Source organism: Anabrus simplex, chromosome 6 (genome assembly GCF_040414725.1).
Source record: "Anabrus simplex isolate iqAnaSimp1 chromosome 6, ASM4041472v1, whole genome shotgun sequence".
Classification (NCBI taxonomy): Eukaryota; Metazoa; Arthropoda; class Insecta; order Orthoptera; family Tettigoniidae; genus Anabrus; species Anabrus simplex.
The window spans coordinates 296,227,637-296,242,855 of NC_090270.1; positions in this window are offsets into that span (position 1 = coordinate 296,227,637).

Sequence of the window (15,219 nt, forward strand, 5' to 3'; positions counted from 1 at the left end):
TAGTAGGATTTTTTCCCTGTATTATTTCATTATACAATCTTCCTGCAACAGCTGCAGGTTGCCCAAGGGCAAAGAGTACCTTAACAACAACAATAATGGATATAGATACAGTAGATAATGCGATCGTATGGTGTTAAGTGTAGGCAATCGAGTGAGGCATGTCAAACATTTATTTGAGGTCCGTAAGCATGGTTCTTGAAGATCATGATGGACTTCTTGAGTGTGGTAATCATGATGTTATAGATGAAATCCCTATTCAGCCCAAAGGTATTGCACAAGTTGACAAAAAATGTAGGTATGGTTCCTCGAGCACCTGACATCAAGCCGATTAGAGAGATGGATGAGAGCTTATACTTTTGTTTATAGAAGTCCACCGTTTCTTCATAAATTCTTCTTTTTTTTTGCATTTTAACACTAGCAAGGGCACAGAAGAAACAGATATAAATGGTCACGTGAGCCATTCGTGGAAAGAAGCAGGACACAAAAGCATAAGAATGTTCCTAAAAATTACATGTGATTTACATTCTGCAATTTTTGACAAAATCACTGTATCAGTCACATCTATTTGTTCCTAAATATTATATGATGATATTTTGTAAAGAATTCTTCTTACAAAATTAATTAAAACTGATGATCAGTGAAAAGATTCTGCCATTTTCTATTAGGAATGCAAGTAAGGATAATAGATGTACGCTTTGGTTTTATGAAATATTTACATTCTGAATTAAATTTTATTGTAGCCGAATGGCCACTTGGTACATTTAATACATTAATACATGGAAATTCTTTATACAGCAGTTGGTGATATTAAGATATAATTAGGTCTCTTTACTGTACTCAGTCACTGTTTTGGTTCTTTTCCTGCATACCTCTATGTAATACCACTCAAATCTTTTACCACATAGTATGCACTCGCAGTCTTCTTTTACTTCATGGTAGTGCGCCATCGCACAGAGTTTGTGGTGGAACCCATGTATAGCCAACCTTGTTACTACATGTCATAGCTCCTGGTTTGTGCCGGTCCATTTCCTCTCCATCATGGCGTCAGTTGTGTAGAATTCTGGCCAAATATTTTTGCATTTCTTTCTCCTTTCTTCAACGCAAACTCAAATATTTACATTTTTAACCCATGTTAGATTAATGGAAGTAACAATACAAGCAATTTTAAATTAATTGTTTGATTACGTGTGGCTACGTGTAACTAAGATACATCAACGGTCTCTGAGACCTCACCTCACAACGTACATCTCGGAAATACCACCTCACAAGTTGAAGGCTAAGGTATATGTACTGTAATGCTGCATCTGGGTAAGAGAAAATTGTGGTGATGATGATGATGATGATGATGATGATGATGATGATGATGATGATGATGATGATGATGATGTTGATGATGAAATGTTTTATTGTGGCAATAACAAGACAGCTGAAAAATTGCAACTAATTCACAATAATGCTCGATCTACCAGACAAATCAATGAAACATCCCAGGAAATGAACTTTTATTGTATTAATTAAAATTATGTCTAAATATACTGAAATAGCAAAGGACATTTTGCAGCAATATTATCCTACCATGAGAGTTACATCCTAAAACACTGAACACAGAACTTGTTCGGCCAGTGAAATGAATAGTTATGGTGATAGGCCTTCCTATTTCATGTTTCAACAAGGTTCCTTTGAAGCGACTAATCTTCCATGACTCGTCACCTGGAAAACACTAGAAGAAAACTAAATACAATTTCAATATCTTGTTTAATATTTGCATATTAAATTCTACACTACAACTTCCTTATTCTATTATTTCAAACACACTTCTTAGATATTTTGTAGTAGATGTGGGAAATTGGGAATGAGATTTGTTATTTCTAACGGACGGCCTTTGTGTGGACCGCAATGGTACATATAAGTTATGGGGCTTGTTTAGAAGAGTTATAGGGAGGTATATTCACAAAAACGGGGTGGACTAGTGAGTGGCGATGAAGGAACACAGAGCTGGAAGTTATTTAAGAATGATATAAAGTTGTTAGTATTAAACTGTAGAAGCATTGTAAAGACAGGAATAGAACTGTGCAATTTAAGAGATATATACTGTATTTACCAGATATTGCAATAAGAGTTGAACACTGGCTAAGAAGTAATATTATGGATGCAGAAATTTTCTCACAGATCAGGAGTGTTTACTGTACAGACTGGATAGGAATGGTAGGAGGGTGAGTATTCATACCGGCCTAAAGAGCTCTTGTATAAATGCCTGCCGTAGGCTTTTATATCAGAAAATGAGTTCCCACAAGGAAACCATGATTTAATTTCATTGATTGCAGTGTCTTGGAAAGGTGTGGCAATCCAACTGATGAACCCACTGCCACACTGGGGTGAAATGCTGGTAATTTCATGACTGAAAAAACCTGAAAAGTTCTAATGTTTCTAAGAATAATGATCTCTCAAAAATAGTCCTCTCAATGAATCTGGTTGCCTGTCCATTAATTAAACAGTAAGAAATAATGACCTTGTCAAGAGTTGAGCAGAAACAGGCCTGGAAGAAATGAAATTCATGATGAGGGAATATATCTGTGAAGATGGCAGGTATGAAGTTGAAGCTTTATGCAGATAATGTTATACTGTGTACTGTAATAAATAAATTACATGATTGTGAGCAACTCTAGAAAGACCTTGACGAAGCTGTGAGTTGGACAGTAGACAATAGTACTATGGTAAATGGGGTGAAAAGTCAAGTTATAATATTAATCATGAGGAAAAATCCAACCAGTTTTAATTACTCTGTTGATGGAGTGAAAGTACATCATGGGGATCACTCTAAATTCCCAGATGTTAATATAAGGAAAGATTTTGACAGGGGTAATCACTTTAACAAGATTCATCCCTCTACACAGGGTTAGAGTCAGGTGGTGGTGGTGCTGGTGGTGATTTTTGTTTTAAGAGGAAGTACAATGAGGTAATCATCCTCTCTGAACAAATAGGTGGAAGAGAATTTTGAAATATAAAAAACGAAATTATTTATTCAACAAAGAAAAATGGAAACGCAGTACGAAATAAATCAAAAAACAATTATAGAATTAGGCCGAAAGGATTACTAATGTATCAAAAGGGAACATACGTTCCCTGAGTAACAGTACACTTGTAATTTATATACCCTTGATAAGTCCACTGTCGCACATAAAGCGGATGACGAAATCAGCAGTAGTCGCGTCATCGGCTAGTATGCGTTCGAGTGTTTCCTGCAGGCTGAGGCTCCATCTTAGGCCAGAGAGATCGGCGCACTCTGTGAGGATGTGGGCCACGGTGAAGTCGGTACCACAAGAACACACTGGGGGGTCTTCCCTCTTTAGGAGATAAGAGTGCGTGGATCGTAAATGACCTATCCTCAGCCTCCATAGTACTATGGCCTCTCTCCGTGAAGGTCGGAAAGAGGACTGCCACACGGTAGTTGTCTTCTTAATTGCTCTCAGCTTGTTGGAAGTTCGGATATCTAGCCACTCCGATTCCCAGGACGCCAAGATGGTTCGACGTAGCTGAGAACAAATATCCTTAGCAGGTACATTGTCTGGTCTTGGAGGTAAAAGTACAGCTTCTTTTGCAGCTTCATCCGCAAGTTCGTTTCCCGCAATCCCAACGTGGCTTTGAAGCCATGCGAAAGTAATTCTGGTGCCAGCGTCCCATAACGTGGCTAGAAGGTCATGTATCTGCCGCACCAGTGGGTGTTGCGAGAAACAGGTTTCAATAGACTGCAGAGAGCTTAACGAATCGGTACACAACAGAAAGTGGCTTCTTTCGTCACGCAGTGCAAACTGCAGAGCCTCTAAGATGGCGTAAAGCTCTGCAGTATACACGCTACATACTTTAGGGAGCAAGATCTTCGTGCTCATATCATCAATGACGAAAGAGCAACCAACATTATCTCCGATTTTTGAACCATCCGTGAAGATTAAGTCTCGCAGCCGGATATTGGTGAACGAAGTCCTGGAAATACCTCCGATAAACAGAGGAATCCGTGTTCACCTTGAGTCCACGCAGCAGATCTAGACGTATATCCGGTCGCAGAACCAACCACGGAGGTACATCGCTAAGAGTTCTTTCAAGACAACCACCGATATCAATATTAAAATCATGACACAAGCTATCAATCCGAAACCCAACCGGCCGTGTGGCATTCGGTCGGTCTTGGTACCGCTGGTGGTATTGGGTACGATAGATGCATTGATAGCTTGGATGTAGTGGCATTTCACGAATTTTGGCAGCGTATGTGAGGAGTAACTGCTGCCTCCTTATCCGTAAAGGTGGAACTCCTGCTTCAGCGAGTAGGCTGGGAATGGGACTAGTACGGAAAGCACCCGTTGCCAGCCTTACTCCACAATGGTGAATACTGTCTAAAAGGCTCAGCGTAGATTTTGATGCTGAGCCATAAGCCGCACTTCCATACTCAATCCGGGAGAGGACCATAGCCGTGTAAAATCGCAGCAATACCGCACGGTCAGAGTCAGGAAGGGCATCTGGCTGTAAAACTGGGCCAAGTCCACTTGTGTGACACAGTTTATACCTGCAAGCCCATAAATGTGGGAAGAGAGGTAGAAAAAGAAGAAGAATAATTGCTTTAAAAAGACTGTAAATAAAAGTTACAGTATTCTCTTCATATTCTTATGAGGAGGTAGAAAAAGAAGAAGAAGAATTGCTTTAACAAGACTGTAAATAAAGGTTACAGTATTCTCTTCATATTCTTATGAGGGTATTTGGAGGTTGCAGTAGGGATGTAAAGGAGAGGGCATACAGGTCATTAGAGTATGATTCCAGTGTATAGGACACTTACAAGGATTTCTTGATATGAGAACCAGAAAAGATCGAAAGGAAAGCACCACAATTTGTTCTGGGTGATTTCCAACAGAAAAGTAGTGTTACAAACGTTTTGCAGTCCTTAGGCTGGGAAGACTTGGATTATAAATGGAGAATACGCTGTCATGTTGAACTTGTATCTACTGTATATTTTAACTGATTATTTGTTTAGTGTGTCTAAGAATGCAACTAACCACACTGTTCAATCAATCAATCAATACTGATCTACATTTTGGGCAGTCACCCAGGTGGCAGATTCCCTATCTGTTGCTTTCCTACCCTTTTCCTAAATGATTTCACAGAAATTGGAAATTTATTGAACATCTCCCTTGGTAAGTTATTCCAATCCCTAACTCCCCTTCCTATAAAAGAATATTTGCCCCAGTTTGTACTCTTGAATTCCAACTTTATCTTCATATTGTGATCTTTCCTATTTTTATAAACGCCATTCAAACTTATTCGTCTACTAATGTCATTCCACGCCATCTCTCTGCTGACAGCTCGGAACATACCACTTAGTCAAGCAGCTCTTCTTCTTTCTCTCAATTCTTCCCAACCCAAACATTGCAACATTTTTGTAACGCTACTCTTTTGTCGGAAATCACCCAGAACAAATCGAGCTGCTTTTCCTTGGATTTTTTTCAGTTCTTGAATCAGGTAATCCTGATGAGGGTCCCATACACTGGAACCATACTCTAGTTGGGGTCTTACCAGAGACTTATATGCACTCTCCTTTACATCCTTACTACAACCCCTAAACACCCTCATAACCATGTGCAGAGATCTGTACCCTTTATTTACAATCCCATTTATGTGAGTACCCCCAATGAAGATCTTTCCTTATATTAACACCCACATACTTACAATGATCCCCAAAAGGAACTTTCACCCCATCAATGCAGTAATTAAAAATGAGAGGACTTTTCCTATTTGTGAAACTCACAACCTGACTTTTAACCCCGTTTATCAACATACCATTGCCTGCTGTCCATCTTACAACATTTTCGAGGTCACGTTGCAGTTGCTCACAATCTTGTAACTTATTTATCACTCTATAGAGAATAACATCATCCGCAAAAAGCCTTACCTCCGATTCCACTCCTTTACTCATATCATTTATATATATAAGAAAATATAAAGGTCCGATAATACTGCCTTGAGGAATTTCCCTCTTAATTTTTACAGGGTCAGATAAAGCTTCACCTACTCTAATTCTCTGAGATCTATTTTCTATAAATATAGCAACCCATTCAGTCACTCTTTTTTTCTAGTCCAATTGCACTCATTTTTGCCAGTAGTCTCCCATGATCCACCCTATCAAATGCTTTAGACAGGTCAATCGCGATGCAGTCCATTTGACCTCTAGAATCCAAGATATCTGCTATAACTTGCTGGAATCCTACAAGTTGAGCTTCAGTGATATAACCTTTCCTAAAACCTAATTGCCTACTATCGAACCAGTTATTAATTTCACAAACTTGTCTAATATAATCAGAAAGAATGCCTTCCCAAAGCTTACATACAATGCATGTCAAACTTAATTTTCAGCTTTATGTCTATCACCCTTTCGTTTATACACAGGGGCTACTATAGCAACTCTCCATTTGTCTGGTATAGCTCCTCCAACCAAACAATAATCAAATAAGTACTTCAGATATGGTACTATATCCCAACCCATTGTCTTTTGTATATCCCCAGAAATCTGATCAATTCCAGCCGCTTTTCTAGTTTTCAACTTATGTATCTTATTGTAAATGTCATTGTTATCATATGTAAATTTTATTACTTCTTTGGCCTTAGTCTCCTCCTCTATCTCGACATTATCCTTGTAACCAACAATCTTTACATACTGCTGACTGAATACTTCTGCCTTTTGAAGATCCTCACATACACACTCCCCTTGTTTATTAATTATTCCTGGAATGTCCTTCTTGGAACCTGTTTCTGCCTTAAAATACCTATACATACCCTTCCATTTTTCACTGCCAATTATGCTTGCCATCATTTTATCCTTAGCTGCCTTCTTTGCTAGATTCAATTTTCTAGTAAGTTCCTTCAATTTCTCCTTACTTCCACTTTATTTCTTTCCAGTCTGCACCTCCTTCTTAGTCTCTTTATTTCTCTATTATAATAAGGTGGGTCTTTACCATTCCTTACCACCCTTAATGGTACAAACCTGTTTTCGCATTCCTCAACAATTTCTTTAAACCCATGTCAGAGTCTGTTTACATTTTTATTTACCGTTTTCCACCGATCATAGTTACGTTTTAGAAACTGCCTCATTTCTGCTTTATCAGCCATATGGTACTGCCTAACAGTCCTACTTTTAAGACCTTCCTTTCTATCACATTTATTTTTAACTACCACAAAAACAGCTTCATGATCACTAATACCATCTATTACTTCAGTTTCCCTATAGAGCTCATCTGGTTTTATCAGCACCACATCCAGGATATTTTTCCCTCTGGTTGGTTCCATCACTTTCTGAATCAGCTGTCCTTCCCATATTAACTTATTTGCCATTTGTTGGTCATGCTTGCTGTCGTTCGCATTTCCTTCCCAATTGACATCTGGCAAATTCAGATCTTCCGCTACAATCACATTTCTTTCCATGTCGTTTCCCACATAGCTGACTATCCTATCAAATAATTCCGAATCCGCGTCAGTGCTACCCTTTCCCGATCTGTACGCTCCAAATATATCAAGTTGCCTATTATCTTTAGAAATGAGCCTTACACCTAGAATTTCATGTCTCTCATCTTTAACTTTTTCGTAGCTTACAAATTCTTCTTTCCCCAGAATGAACACTCCCCCTCCCACCATTCCTATCCTATCTCTACGATACACACTCCAGTGCCGTGAGAAAATTTCTGCATCCATTATATCATTTCTCAGCCACGATTCAACTCCTATTACAATATCTGGTTAATATATATCTATTAAATTACTTAATTCTATTCCTTTCCTTACAATACTTCTACAGTTCAACACTAACAATTTTATGTCATCCCTACTTGATTTCCAGTTCCCTGATCCCTTATCACCGCTCCCTAGGCCATCCCGTTTCCCTGAATGTACCTCCCTATTACCCTTCCAAACAAATTTCCTAACTTATACATACCACTGCGGTTTAAATGAAGGCCATCTGAGCGCAGATCCCTATCTCCTACCCACCCATTAGGATCAAGAAATTTCACTCCCAGTTTCCCACATACCCACTCCATAGTCTCATTTAAATCCCCAATCACCCTCCAGTCAGTATCCCTTCTACACAGTATTCCACTAATAACAATCTCCGCTTTCTTAAACTTCACCCGTGCTGCATTTACCAGATCCCACATATCTCCAACTATGTTGGTACTTATATCAGCTTGCTTTACGTTGTTGGTACCAACGTGAAACACTACCACCTTCTCCTTCCCCTTCTCCCTCTCTTCTACTTTCCTCAACATCTGCCTCAACCTAATTCCTGGATAACACTCTACCCTGGTACCCTTTCCTCCACACACTTTCCCCACGTGTCTAACGATGGAATCCCCCATGACCAGAGCCTCAACCCTACCCACCTCATTTGATCCCCTTCCCTCCTGGTCAGCCCTATCTTTCCTGATAGCTGCAGAAGCTGCTTCCTCCTCCATTTTCTCCTTCCCATGACCCTGTTCCACCTGTCTTTTCCTATCCTCTACTCTACATTTTCCTTTCCTAACTTTTCCCTTCCTCCTACTTCTACACATCTCAGCAACAGTTCCCTGTCCCTCATCTTCCCTCTGTTGTTCTAGCTGGAGTGACTCGTACCGATTTCGCACAGACACCTGTCCTGAATTCTGATCCTGAATAGAGCCCTTAGCCTGCAATCTCCTTCCCCTTAGAACATTAGACCACCTGTCTTCTACAACTCCTCCCTTTCCTTCCCCTCCCTCTTGTACACCTACTGTAACCTGTACATTGTTTGAGGGAGTCCTATCTTCCTTCCTGTCTTCTGTGAGAATCCTAATTATCTCCCTCAAACTTTCCAACTCCTCCCTCATACCCCTCAATGCCTTGCCACACCCACAGTAAGCACACTCGCGCTCCTTAGCCATTCTTTACGGGGAAAAAAATGAAATTAAAAATAAAATAACTTAATTGCAAAAAATAAATGAACAGAGGGATTTATTGTCTGGGATAGTACACAACAATAAGGTAATTAATATACGACTACACTACAATACTACTTAGTCGTGTCCTATTTTTTTATCCTACAACCCCTGACAGGATAAAAACTGCTGTTAATTACTGAATATCGAAAGTAATAGCCTACACAAGAACTACACAATTCCAAACTGCAATTAAGCCTATTCTAATTACAACAACAGTATTTTAGTAAGAGTTTCTATGGATACCTCTCCTACACCAGTACTACACAAATATTTTACAATAATAAAATAATCACACTAAATTCTAATAGGATATTACTCGTATACTACTGTAGAGTACACTACAGTAATTTTAAACTACTTTCAGACGTATCCTAATTACGTTACCGGTACCGTACCGTATGTCACTAAACTAAGCACAACAGAAATGAAATTTGCAAGAACTACTGTACTCAAAGATTACCAATGAAGCTAAATGCTTAGACAAATTATTATTAGTAATTACGGTCTAATAGATACACACAAAAAATAACACACGAATGTAGCAGGCAAGATACGGCACTATCTAAATGTACGGTATCTATACTACAATGTATCTACACTACACTACACTGCCTTTGGTTGATTATGGCAATGAAAATATGTACAATTTACTATTAAACAGAATAGTCTATCCAGGATAAAAAAAACAGTGTTAATGAATTAGTTGCTTATTCAGAGAGTAAAACTCTTGTAAATAAACAAGTACAATAATAAAGAACATTAATTAGTTATAGAGAAGCTACAAACATGACCAAAAGAAAGAAAAATCACTTTTCACATCGAGTATAAATAAGCAGTTTCAGAAACATTTCAGATTATGTCATATGGTGTATTATTATTATTATTATTATTATTATTATTATTTTTTTTTTTTTTTTTTTGATTCGTTGTGCCCAGCTGTGGAGCGTGTTTGAACTTATTTTGCACAATGTTTCTTCTTCTTTTCTTCCCAATATCTCTTCATTTTTTCACTGTGTTCCTTTCATTATTATTATTATTATTATTATTATTATTATTATTATTATTATTATTATTATTATTCCACAAACCTACAATGGTGTCGTAGCAGGCAGAGAGATGATACTCTGACGTGGCGCGTCCCAGCTGCAGATAGGAGGGTCCTCACCGGCTTGCCGGCAGACTTGAGTGAAATAAAATAGCTCTCACGGACTGAACACACAACAACCTCTGTGATTAACAACCATAGTTGTAAATCGGAGCTTGCTCCACTTAAGGTTCATTACTTTTGACAGTCAATATGGCAAAATCTTTTAGGAAAATAATTCCACCGTCCTGTCCAATCAAGCTTCAGAAGAAGGCTACTTCAGATTCGGTGGGTAGCCAACTGACAAACAGCAATGATCAAGATGTTAGTATAAATAACCACCTAATTGATACTTTATTATTGCATCAGGCAAAATTGAATATAAATTAGCACTTACAGGACATGTTTCGACCACTTAGTGGTCCTCTTCAGCTGTATAAAGAAAGAATTTAGAAGAAAAAACATTAGGACAATAAGCACAAATAATAAAAGTTCTTTGGTGATTCCTTTGTTAAAAAATGGAGGTCATCATAACAGGACATCTTGCCTCTTGTTCTTGTTCTTGTTCTTGTTCTTGTTTGGAAAAGATGTTTATTCTGCGCTGTCTAGAGGGTCTGTCTTTGAGCGTGACCTGGTGAAGTAATGATGTGACACAGTCTGACAGTTCATTCAAAGCTCTGGAGAGAAGGAAAGTAGAGTTTTGTCGTCATCTAAAATATGATGTGAGGGAGGAGGGAGATTGGGCTGTTCTTCTGCGATGTCGTGTTTGATTATATCTCTTGTTCATCTTGCCTGTTTTATGTCTACCCAATCCAAGTATTTACTAATATTCTCATATAAGATGTTTTTTTGCTCGTTGTTTTCGTTAAGATTCTCTTCAACAATAATAAAGGTGTTTTAATTTGTTCCACCTATTCAATACTTATATTTTCACTTATAGTGGTTACATAAATAGATTTTTAGTTACATGGGACATGTTTCGCTCTCAATTAAGGGCATCTTCAGCCTAAACATAATCATCAACAATACAAGTAAATTAAAAGTGGAAGTTAAAAGTTTAGTCAGTTATTAAAATTCGGAACATAAAAATGTGAAAAGTGATACAATATATAAAGATGCTAATGGAAAACTGTCTTATGATTAAACCATAATCATGTCGGAGACTAAAAAAACTTCTATTAAAATTCTAATTAAAAACAGTTCATATAAAATATTAGTGGAAAACCAAAGTGGTAATAATATAAAGCCAACGACATGAGGGCGTGAACACAAGCATAAACTTGATTGTCATGAATACAATCTTTCCAAGGCCGCTGATGAAATTCGTCAGCAAGTGAGACAGAAACATCTGTTGAAAAATTGTAAGTGGCCCTTAGCACCGGTAGGTAATAAAAATTCTTCAAACTCTAATACTCTTCCCATACCCACAGATATTAGGCCTACTTCCAGCAATACGGTTGACTCCGCCGCTTTGTCAGCCTCGTCACAATTGACTCCACCCATCCTCTCCTCCCTTCTGCACTCCCCTATTCCTTCCCCTCCGAGTTTACTGCCACCTCTGCAGCACAGTTACAACACCAGACTCAGAGCCAACAGACGGGCAGCAACCAACACAACAGTAGATAACAAATAACAAATTCCACTTACATAAAACATTATTTCTGCATCTACTGACATTTTCTGGCATGGTTTCAGCCATTTTTATTACCTACCGGTCCTAAGGGCCACTTACAATTTTTCAACAGAAGCTTCTGTCTCACTGGCTGACGAATTTCATCAGTGGCCTTGGAAAGATTGTATTCATGACAATCAAGTTTATTTAAAGTTAAAAACTTCATGATCGTTCCGTATTGTACATCTTCTTAATCAAGTTTATGCTTGTGTTCACGCCCTCATGTCGTTGGCTTTATATTATTACCACTTTGGTTTTCCACTAATATTTTATATGAACTGTTTTTAATTAGAATTTTAATAGAAGTTTTTTTAGTCTCCGACAAGATTATGGTTTAATCATAAGACAGTTTTCCATTAGCATCTTTATATATTGTATCACTTTTCACAATTTTATGTTCCGAATTTTAATAACTGACTAAACTTTTAACTTCCACTTTTAATTTACTTGCATTGTTGATGATTATGTTTAGGCTAAAGATGCCATTAATCGAGAGCGGAACATGTCCCATGTAACTAAAAATCTATTTATGTAACCACTATAAGTGAAAATATAAGTATTGAATAGGTGGAACAAATTAAAACACCTTTATTATTGTTGAACTGTAAAAATTTTCAATACGGACCTAAAATGAGGTTTATATCATGTAATGTGACAGCCAACCAAGCAAAATGTAGATTAAATAAGTTTCTCAATCTGAAAATGAAGATTTGTAAGTTAGGAAAGGATTTAGCTTTCCTTAAACAATGTTTGAGACTAAAACTGGTACCTACTTTTCTTAAATCAACACAACGTAAGAACATAAGGAATCCAAGCCATAATGTAACCCAAAATAAGGTAAAAGAATTATGGCTTAAAATGAAATCAAGGCATATTACAGGAAGAAATCCAAATTGAATTTGCAATTATATAATGTTCACTTAGCGGTGACACAGGATTTAGCCCCATTAGAATGGGAGTCATTTTATCAACACATGGAACACAAATTAACATATGCACTTAGTAAGAAACAGGATACATTGAATAAGAAATTGAATCTTTGATAGACACACAAATACGTCGTAGTAAACAAACGAAACAAGAACAAATTAAAGGCCCATCGGACACTGTTACTCCCACAGTAGTTAACTTGACCAAGGTAAAATTTACGGAAGGATAGAATGACCTACTTAAAAGGGGTCCAAAACACAATTGGCCTAATAAAGATAGAGAAATAGACATCATTAACACAGTTCCAGAAGCGGAGGTGAACATATCAAAGCTCCCACGCGATGTACAAGACGAAGTAAGATTGCAGTTAAAGAAGAGATTACCCAGATTGGCTAAAGAAATTTATACTAATTTTGATCCCAAACAACAGAAAACAATAAAAAACATGAAATCGAAAACTGAAGATAACAATATTATAGTAACCAAGGCTGACAAGGGGGGTGCGATCGTTTTGATGGATAAAGATACATATATCAAGAAAACTGAAGAATTTTTTGATAATAACAAATACACATTAGTAACTAGAAATCTATTAGCTAAAATTCAACGCAACTTAAAGGCCTTACGTAAAAGATCCACATCTCTCTTTACCGAACAAGAACAATTAAAACTTGTCAATATGAATCCTAGGCACCCGGGAACTAGAGCTTTGCCCAAAATACATAAAAAAGATATTCTGATTCGTCCGATTATCAATTTCAGAAATTCTCCCACGTATAAAGTCTCCAAATACATTCATAATTTTTTGAAAAGACATTACACTTTTAATAATAAACAACCATTAAGAAATTCCATTGACTTGTGTGACATTTTGCTTAAATTTGGCGTGCGTCCAAACCAGATGATGTGTTCGTATGACGTAGTGAATATGTTCCCGAATATTCCGACAGATAAAACTGTTAATATCATTCATGATAATATTTGCAAACACAATAATCTTAGTAAAATGGAAGTAGAAGAATTCACTAGATTGTTAAATTTCATATTAGACAATAATTACTTCTCATTTAACAATAATATTTATAAACAGAATGGATTAGCAATGTGTGACCCAATATCGGGCATCCTTGCTGACATATTTATGGATTCAATCGAACACAATGAAATAATAACAAAAATTAAAGGAACTGATTTATGGTTGAGATATGTAGATGATACATTTGTAATCATAAACAAAGATGTCACTAATAGTCAAGAAATCTTAAATAAATTAAATAAAATCGAACCTAATTTAAAATTCACGAAAGAGGACGAAGTCGATAACTCATTGAATTTTCTAGATATAACAGTTACGCGTAAGGTTAAGACTTTTGATTTCCAAATATTTAGAAAACCGATACAGTCATCTACAACTATAAACAATTCTTCTTTACACCCGAGTTCACATAAACAAGCATCTTTTCACAGTCTGATTTATAGAGCACTTAGAACCCCTCTATCTCCCAAGAATTTGAAGAAAGAATTAAATTATATTAGATACCTCGCTAAACAAAATGGTTTCAAAATAGTAATGATTAACAAATTAATCAATAAAATTAAGAACAATTTATCTACAAATCTGATACCAGAAAAGACCAAAAAAACTGAGTATGCTACATTCACTTTTAATAATTCAGCTATACACAAGATTACTAACGTATTCAAGAAACATAATTTTAATATAGCTTTTAGAACTACTAATACTAACCAGTCCATATTCTTTAATCATAAAAAAGTTAATTATGATAAAAATCATTATTTGGGATCGGGAGTATACAGACGCAAATGTACTCAGTGTAATTTTTCATATGTTGGACAGACTGGGAGAAGTTTTATGACAAGATACATGGAACATGTTAACGTGGAAAAACATAGGAAATACTCAGCGATGAGTTTGCATACGAGGGAGACTGGTAATGAGGGAATGGTTTAGAAAATGTCCCCCCAAAATAAAGATTGGCCGAAAAATCAAAACAAATTGCCTGGGTTTTGCTGACGATTTAGCATTACTAGCAGTGGACATAAAAGAAGCAAAAACCCAGATATCAGAACTTCAAAACATTGCAAATAAAATTGGCCTCAAAATATCATTTGAAAAAACAGAAATTATGCCCCAAAAACCAACACAGCTAAAAGAAGTCACCATAAATGGTAATAAAATCAAAATAGTAACTCAGTTTAAATATCTTGGAGAAGTAATAACACATAACTTAAATGAAAAAATCTCAATCCAAGTAAGAACAAATAGATTAGCTAAAGCACAAAAATTAACATGGGATATCTACAAAAAGAAATGTCTATCAATAAATACAAAAATAAAACACTACAACACAGTTATAAAACCGGAAGCTACATATGCAGCAGAAACACTCTTTTACCTGAATAAACAATCAAAGACTGACAGACTTCAGAAAATTGAAAGGAGGATTGGAAGAACCTGTATCAACAAAAAATATCAGAAAGATGGACAGTGGCGGTTAATACCTAACAAAGTCGTGTACAAAGAG